Genomic DNA, 9,392 nt, shown 5'->3' with positions numbered 1-9,392 from the left:
GTTCTAATCTGTTTAGATTAATCAAGATCTGTGAATCCTCATCACATTCAATAGTTCAATAGGGTCAAGTAACAGAAAACAATACTTTGGATTTTCCTATGAAAAGTAATATGTGAATTAAAAAATCCAAAAAACCCCAAACCTGTCCTCTCTATCTTTAGTGATGCTGAAATAATTTGAGCAATGGGTATAGTAAGATATTAAAAACAAGCTAAGTTTGATGTTGATCAGCTTCACTGTGTGTTTGACAGATAATTCACTCTAAAAAAGTGGCCCCATTTTCCTATCACTTACCTTCGTTTTATTGCAGGAGTAAAAACTTGGTGAAACAAAGGTCATACATGGCATTAAAAAAAAAACAACCCTGACATTGCTTCCTTAGAGGACAAATTTTCTGCAGAATAACTGGCATCCACAGCTAAAAATAATCTGTCCTTGGTACCATCTTCTTCTCAACAACTAGATACATCACTTTGTTGGAAGACATATGGATACTCCATATGTATGTAGTCATAGACATCCAATAAGTCATACTTTCCATTTGCAAATTAGAAGGATTGAAAATTTAGCAATAAAGAAAACTCAAGGTTACAGGCTTTGAGTTGTCACCACAGATTGAAAAAAATTATGCACTGTTTCCACATTAAGTAGAATGAATCTGGTATTCTATTAGTTTCCTTATCCTGTGCTTTTTTAGAAAACAGTAAAGATAGAATTCTCTCTCTAGGTTGAAAGACTGCCTAATTAACTAGATAAGAAATAGATACATAAAACACAGGAAGATGTGATAATGGGATTAATTCAGAAACACTTTCAAAATGAAAATGCTTTATTCTAAGGAAAAACAAGTTTCTAAAAGGTCACTTGGATGCTTATTAGTGATTTACTTGTGTGTGTATTTAACTTCAGTAGCATTATTGAGACATAATTCACATACCAAACAAGTCACCCATGTAAAGAATACGCTACGGTATTTTTAGAATATTCACATGACTGTGCGGCCATTACCATGATCTAATTTTAGTATATTTTCTTCTCTCCTAAAAGAAGCTATGGACTCATTAGCAGTTAATCAGCTCTGGCATTCCCCAACTCTGGTCAACTGTTAATCTGCATTCTGTCTCCATAGATTTGCCGAGTCTAAATATGTCATACGTAAGGAATGATATGTGGCCTTTTGTGACTGACTTCTGTCGCTTAGCATAATGTTTTCAATGTTTGTCTATATTGTTGCATGTATCAATACTTCAGCTCTTTTTATTGTGAAATAATACTCCATTATAAGGATTTCATATTTTATTTTCATATTACCATTATATGGTATCATATTTTATTAGTTTATCAGTTGTTGGATATTTGGGTTGGTTATACTTTTTGGCTGTTATGAATAATGCTGCTGTGACCATATATGTTCCAGTTTTTGTGTGGATGCATGTTTTCTTTTGGGTATACAAGTAGCAGTAGAACTGTTGAGTTATATGGTATGTGTGATGAAATATTGCCAGGAATGGTGGATTTGAGACTCATTCACGGAGGGATGATGAGTGATAAGAGAATATGAAAATAAAGATAAGATCATTCACATTACAGAGCAAAAAGGAAAGAGGCAAAATGCTGATTCAAGGGCATGTCCACAATTCAGCAGTCAATGGGTTGGTGAAATTGAAGAAGGGAGTAAAACAGAGCTGTGTTCTGAAACTGAAGAAGAAACCATGTCAGTGCTACAAATAGTTCATGCAGAGCAAGAATAGGGATATGGATACTTGGATACTAAATGTGGCAAAAGGGAGATCAAACATTGGTGACCTTGCAGAGAAGAGTTTTGGGAGGTTGTGAAAAGTAGTACTGTACAACAAAGGTTTAAGGAGTAACAGGGATGTGGCCAATGTAGAGTGATATTTAGTAATTTTGATTTGAAAGGGAAGACTGTGATAAGGTTATAGGTCAAAGTAGGAAAACATGTTTATAATTGGAGAAGAAAACTCAGTACAAAGAAAAGAAACTCTAAGAGAGGGAATTGTTAATGGAGAAAAGCAGCAAGTGAGGTGATAGAGCATAAGACAAAGAATACGAGTGTAGGGTGGAACCTTTGACAGAAGGAAACACCTTTCTAATTGATAGATGTTGAGGTAAGGTGGGAAGTTGCTTTTGGAGAAATTTTTTAGTTACAGAAAATGCGTAGCTCATTAAGTGATTTTCATTCTTTGGCGTTTATTAAGCATGTATTTTTTCTCAAGCTCTGTTAGGTGCCTTATGCATGGAATTTAATTCTCAGTGATATAATGGAGTAACATTATTAATCACAATTTACAGTTGATAAAACTGAGTTTTAGCATGTAGGATCAGGTCACAGAACAATGAAGGTATGATTTAGACCCAGGCTTGTATAACTCTGCTTCTAACAAGTATATCAGTATATCTATTACGTTGGCCTTAATCTTTTCCATAAATTGGAAGAGGCTATCAATTGCTGGCGTTTTGAGTGTGATGTGTATTTGACTAATACATGGCCTGTTTTAATGACTAGGAATATAAATCTAGAGTGTACATGAAATATGAAAGCTTAAGTAAGTGTTCTGATTCCTAAATGTCTATTGTTACTGAACCCAGGTTTGGCTGTTTGTCACTCATAAGCCAATAATTGGAGAGGCAAGTGTCAGTAGAAAAAGAAGAAGGTGCTTCAGTTAGGAAACCTAGCAATCTGGGAGAAGGTGGACTCATGTCCAGAGGTCAACTGCAAAGATTCTGCTCAACCATGACAGTTTTTAAAGGGAACAATGGGTGTTCGGGTGGCAGAGAATCGTAGTGAATCATCAAGGCAGGAGATTGGGTTCTGCATCATTCTCCAGTGAGTGCACACCGGCTGACTCTTTATTCAGATGTTATATTGCCCACGTGATCTGCCTTCAGGATTGCTAAGGGAGCTGTTGGGAGTAGAAAGCTAGTCATTTTTTAACTGCTTAATTCTTCATTCTTCTTTTTATCTCGGAAAAGAATCAACAGGTTAGGCAAGGCGTGGTGTGCATTCAGGGGAGCATAAGTCAGGAGTTAGTTTCAATTGCTTAGTGACCTCATTCCTATAATTAGGTTCTTTTAAAGTTAGAGGGGAACAGAAATGGGCAAACAGGAAAGGAGCAAAAGAGCTACTTTCACTGTTTTTTATCAGAGGTGAGAAAACAATGATATGTCGGCTTCTTGAGGCAATACCCCATTCCTGAATACACAGCTTTGCCCTTCTCCGGTAGGGGGCAGCACACAGCAACACACACAAACTTTCACTGTCCCGGCAAGCAAACATTACAAGTAAGACAAAGAAAGACCTTTGAAGAGTCCACTGTACAAAGGTAGTGAAAAACTGAACCTATAACAATAAGGTCCTACCTTGAGAAGACAGTTTGTGACATACATAGATTAGCATTTTGCTCCTTATTATATTATATATTCATTAGTTAAAAGAGTTGTGTTGTCAATTCTGTTTGAGAGTCATGAAAAAGCTTCTTAGAAATAGAAATGATTATAAATAATCTCAGGATCAAAAAAATTTTAATTTAATATTGATCATAAACATAAATTCTTAACTCAGAATAATAAGAGAAATATTACAAAATAAATGCTTGGAAATTGATGCATCTAGGATTTTCCAGCACCTAAAATTTTGGTGTATGAGAAACAAAGTAATGTCAGTTACTGCCTGTAAGAAAGAGAACATGATACTACTACAAGATGGAATTTACTTTTGTATTTAGAAGGCAACTTGAATAGTTGGGTTTTTGTTATAAGTATGATATATCCTTTGTTTGCTATTTTATTAATTGGGTTCAAATCTGCTATTTCATCAGATGCTTTGTTTTAAAAAATAGTTTTTTGAGTTTGATGGTATAATTATTAAATGTACAGAAGAAAAATCATGATTGTTTGCTGAGGACACAGACAGGAATTCTAGAAATAGAAGAGAAATTCAAACCACCTAGTGAGTAAACTTTTTGGTTAAAGATAAAGAAATATTATGTTTCAAGGCAATCTTTTATATTTACCTTGATTAACACAAAATTTTATTTTATTTTTTATTTATTTCTTTTTTTGTCTGTGTTGGGTCTGTTGCGTGCGGGCTTTCTCTAGTTGTGGTGAACAGAGGCTACTCTTTGTTGCAGTGCATGGGCTTCTCATTGTTGTGACTTCTCTTGTAGTGGAGCATGGGTTCTAGGCATGCAGGCTTCAGTTGCTGTGGCAGGAGGGCTCAGTAGTTGTGGCGCACGGGCTTAGTTACTCTGCAGCATGTGGGATCTTCCCAGACCAGGGCTCAAACCCGTGTCCCCTGCTTAGGCAGGTGGATTCCCAACCACTGCACCACCAAGGAAGTCCACAGAATTTTAAAATGCATTAATTCTAGCTTTTGAGTGTTCAGAGACCTACCTGTAGGAAATAAACTAAAATTTTCTGAGCAAACTAGCAGGAACTTTGTATACAGTATATCATTCAATGTTATTTTACAGCTGAAAAAAAAAGAGGCTTTAATAAATTATGTACTTTACCCAGTGTCATATATCTGGTAAAGCTAGGCTTCAAACACAGGCCTAACTCTAGATCTCAAGATCTTTCCAACCACCACGCACCTCATTCCCAGGATCCCACAAATAAAAGTGTTTGAATCCACCATATAGACTGATATCTCATGAGTTGAATTGAGACCAAGATGGCTCAAAAGAAGCAGTAACAAAGTAGATTGGCTTCCCGGAGTTTCCTTTTCTACTCTTGTATAAGTTTACTTCAGAAGACATTCCCCAAATCTACAAGTGAGGATGGGGTAGGAGGAGGAGCTCTATATACAGAGAGTAAATATCACCCAGAAAAATGCTGAAAGAGCCCTGTCCTGAAGGAAAAACCTCCTCTTTTAATTCCCTTGTCTCTCTTCCTTGGAACAGTCCTCTTCCTGTTTCTCCTCTGCCTCCTGCTGCTGTAGCCAGTTTCCTTCCATTCTCTTCTCCCTTCCATGTGCTGGGCTGGGCTTCCTTCTCTGACATGTGGCCCATTCCTAACCTTCTGGACAACTCGCATCAAAATACAAGGCTCTGCCGCGGAGGTTAAAAACTAATCTGTGAAGTAGGTTCTGCCATGGGGACTGAGAACAAATCTGTGAAGTATGTTTAATAATGGCTGTACCTTGTAATAAAGTCTTTGCATTTTTTATAGCTTAATTGTGGCTTAATTGCATACAATCCACTCCACATGTTTACAGTAAACAATTTGGTTAGTTTTGTTATTCGTATATACCTGTAGCACTGTCACTTTAGTAAGGGTAACAAGTATTTCCATAACTTCAAAATGTTGCCTTATGCCCCTTTGTGATATTGTGATTTATAATAAGAAGAATTTGGCCTCTGTCCCTGTTTCTGACACTGAGCTCCTAAAATCCTTGGCATTTACTAACTGATAAGAACTATAAAGATGTCTTTTGTTATTCATAACAAGCCATTCCAATCACCTGAGTTTATCACCTGAGTTTATGTCCCAGTGATTTTTTTTTGAAAGTCTCTAGATAACTACAGGATAGGGCCTGGTTATCAAGAGAACCAACTGTGTAATCAGAGGGTTGAAACTTTCAACCCTGTCCCTACCTTCAAGGGGAGGAGAGGGGCTGGAGGTTGACCATTAATACCAATGGTCAGTGATTCAATTAATTATTACTATGTAATAAAGCCTTCATAAGAAACCAAAAGTTTGAGAGGGAGAGAGATTCTGCATTGGTGAACATGTGGAGATGCGGGGAGAGTGGTGTGTGTGGAGAGGGCACGGAAGCTCCGTACCCCTTCCCACATCCCTCGCCCTAGGCTTCTCTTCCATGTGGCCGTTCCTGAGTTGTATCCTTTTATAATAAGCTGATAAGTAAACTGTTTTTCTGAGCTACGTGAGCCATTCTAGCAAATGATGGAACTGGAGAAAGGGGATCAGGAGCCTCTGGTTTATACTGGGTTGGTCAGAAGCATAGACTGCAGCCTGGGAATTTCAATTGGCATCTGAAGTGGGGGGAGTCTTGTGGGACTGAGCCCTTAACCTATGCGATCTGATGCTATCTCCAGCTAGTTATTGTCAGAATTGAATTAAGTTGTAGGGCACTCGGCTGGTGTCCAGAGAACCAGAGAGTTGCTTAGTGTGGCAAAAAACTCACATCTGGTGTCAGAAGTGAAGTACTGAGAATAGTAATAGAGTAGTAGACAGAAAACAGGAGTTGTTTTTTTACACCCTTGCAATCCAGCTGTTATTCCATTCCTGTCCCCAGGCAACTGTTGATTTACTTTTGGTCAATATAGATTTGTTTATAAGATCTTGAATTTATATTAATGGAATTATACTGTTGTACATACTATATGAATGATCAATAAAAGTATGAAAAGATGTTCAACCTTTCTTCATCAGGGAAAAGTAAATGAAAACTGCAGTGATATACTGATACATATTTATTTGGCTAAAATGAATATGATTAATCTTTTCAAGTGTTGGCAAGGATGTAAAGCAACTGGAACTCTTTATACTGGCATGAGGATGTAAAATGGTACAACCATGTTGGAAAAGCAGCTTGACAATTTGTTAAAGTTGAACCATATGATCCAGCCATTCTCCCTCTAGGTATTTACCCAAGAGAACTGAAGGCATATGTCCACACCAAGACTTGTACATGTTCACTCATAGAAGCTTTATTTGTAACAGCCCCAGACTTGAAAAACAACTTAAAGGTTCCTTACTATGTGGGTGGATAAACAAATTATGGTATATCTATACAATGGAATATCACTTGGCAATGAAAAGAATGAACTATTGATACATGCAACAACATGGCACTTATATGGGGTTACATTTTTGAAGGCACTGTCTGCCTTTGAGGGATTCTCAGTAAAGAAGAGAGAAAGGGAGAAGGGAGATATGGCCTTAATTTAATCATCTGAAGATTTTTTTTTTTCCCCCCTTAAATATCCACATGAGATAGCTTCCTTGGAGTGTATCAGACAAGGTGTGGGGTTCAAGGTGGCGAGTGGAAGAGAATTTAAAATGTTAGCGACCCCTTTCCCTGTTTCCCCGGTCTCTGTTTTTCAGGGAAATTTCAAACATGATAATAGTATTGAACTTCCTTGGCATGTTTTTAGTCAAACTACATAGCCTCAGATTTTCTCAGGCAGAGTTAACTTCCTTATCAACAGTGTGAAAATATCTGTCATTTTAAAGCCTTTCCCCCCCAAAACACAGGTTTATGAGGAATGACAGACATATAAAGAAAGCCTCTGGAGCATTTAGATCTACTTGAGTCTCCAAGGCTCAGGTAAAGACTCAGCAAAATCCTGAGAGCAAGGGTGCATTTTATTTGAGTAATACTACTTCAGATTTGTTCTACTTTGAAGAAGCACATCATGGGTTAAAACATAATGAGCTATTTAAGAGGTTAGAACAATCACTCTATTCCTTTTAAGACTCTTACTTCCCCATAGCCTAATTTATTTTATGGTTTGTCAGCCGTTCATAAAGCAGTTCTCATTTGATAATCTCTTACTATGTATTCAGCCATAAGCTCTCTTTGTATTATTCATATTGAATCAAATGGCTGCTTTCCATGTTATGAAAAATTCTTCATTGTGAATTTTGATATGGTCTGTTTGTCTAGAGGCTTCCAATTGGCTCATGGGTACTGGACATTTATTCGTTCTTCTTAAGAGTAATCCCCTACTCCTCTCTTAGGTTTTCAATTAGAGCTGTTAAAAAAGCTTAGTTTTTCTTTGCCTTTTAATTTCTTTTGCTTTGTTCCAGTAGACAAACCATATGCTTATTTCTCAAGCTGTTAGAATGGTACATATTCATTGAATCCCACGTCTCTATACATGACCCTGGCCAGGGTCACTTTGCTTCAAACTGATTTGTCACATTAGCATACATCGTGCGTGTCCAGTTTCTACACTTTTCTTTTCTCTGGTTTTGTAATTGCTCTCATCCTCTCTTGCACAGGAAGACCCCGTCATATTAATTGAAAGCAATCTTCTACTAGGATCAGCTATGCCAATATATGATAGGGGAAAGTCTCCCAGATAACAACAGGATCAAAATCTTCATCCAAACTTAGAGAAGGTGGATGATTCGTAAAGCCTTGATTGGCCAGCACCTGTCACAAACTGAAAGGCATGTTAGTAACTGTGAAATTTTTACTAAAAGTAAAGGGAAAATAGACAACTTCACAAACTTTCCAATTGTTAGGAATATAATTACATCCTGCATTCTTTTAAATATGGTAAACATTTTTAATCTGATTGAGACTGTTTACTTCTGTTCTAACATACCCTCCCACAAAATTGTAATTTAGAGTTCAAAACATAATCATTAAGTTTTTAAATATCTGTAATCAAATCAAATGTACTTCAGATTAAAGAATTTAAATATGTTTCACATAGTTTGTCTTAAACTGAGTTTCTCAGAGAGCAGACCCTCAAAGAAAGGATTCATTATAGGTGATGAATTCGGGAAGTGGTCCTGGGGAGCAAGGAGGAGAGATAGGAGAAGGTGGGAACTGGCCCCAGAGAAACTCAACGCAAGGATGCACTTTTGAGTTGATTGTTACGATGTGCTCCATCCCTTGGGAGTTTTGAGGAGCTGTCTGTCCAGAGAGGACAAAAGCAGAAAGCATTATCAATAAGCTTCTGATCTCCTTTGCTGGTACTTGGCCCTGTGGGTGTGTTAACTACCTCGACTCCTTGGTTGCACTTGTCTGAATGCCCATTGGGCTCCTGAGGGTGTCCCTGCACCAAAGAATTGGAGGAGGCCCTGGTCGGGGAAAGCATGCTGCATGGCCCAGACTAGGCATTGTAGAGAATCACCAGAGTAACACTGTTGAAACACTGGCTGAAGTAAGAGAGAAGGCCAAGAGATGTGAGGAGGGGTGACACATAGCCATTGATGTAAACGTCAGTATTAGTGTCAGCAGATAGTAGAGTTTAATAGCTATTTGCCTAAAATGTAGATGCTAGAAGGTAGAATTGCTAGTGATTACAATATAAGCTAGTTTGTAGGAACTCCATAAATTCAATTACTCAAATCCCAACAAACTCAAGGCCACCAGATTCAGTCTCTGCCATTTTCCTGTTTTTTCTCAAAATGTGAATCAAATGTCAGGTGGTTCAAAAAATATTGATTCCTTAACATTTTTTTAATTATACAAGTAATATTGTAATGACATTAGTGAGATTTCAGCTGGTGCAGAAATTGAACCACCTTACCAGATCTCCTAAATTGTTAGATAGAGCCTTCTAGTCTTTGTACTAGCACATTTTTACCATACTTGTATTAGTGTTAGGAGTTAGTTTTAAATTGTTGTTGAATTAACAGCTGATACTAATTCTTGATGTATTATACCTTGT

General features: G+C 37.4%; 1 protein-coding gene across 3 annotated transcripts in view; it reads left to right on the top strand.

The window, feature by feature from the left end:
• The first annotated feature begins 1,022 nt into the window (after nt 1–1,022).
• Nucleotides 1,023–9,392, top strand: part of LOC131762898 (platelet glycoprotein 4) — a 199,966-nt gene continuing 191,596 nt past the window's right edge. For 2 of the 3 annotated variants that reach the window (XM_067042741.1, XM_067042729.1), the window contains exon 1: nt 1,023–1,155. The gene's annotated coding sequence lies outside the window, so the exon portion shown is untranslated. The remainder of the gene's footprint in view (nt 1,156–9,392) is intronic. The other variant, XM_067042739.1, reaches the window with a different exon arrangement.

The sequence above is a fragment of the Kogia breviceps genome, chromosome 9 (assembly GCF_026419965.1).
Source record: "Kogia breviceps isolate mKogBre1 chromosome 9, mKogBre1 haplotype 1, whole genome shotgun sequence".
NCBI classification, from domain to species: Eukaryota; Metazoa; Chordata; class Mammalia; order Artiodactyla; family Physeteridae; genus Kogia; species Kogia breviceps.
This window is presented reverse-complemented; position numbering and strand designations above follow the sequence as displayed.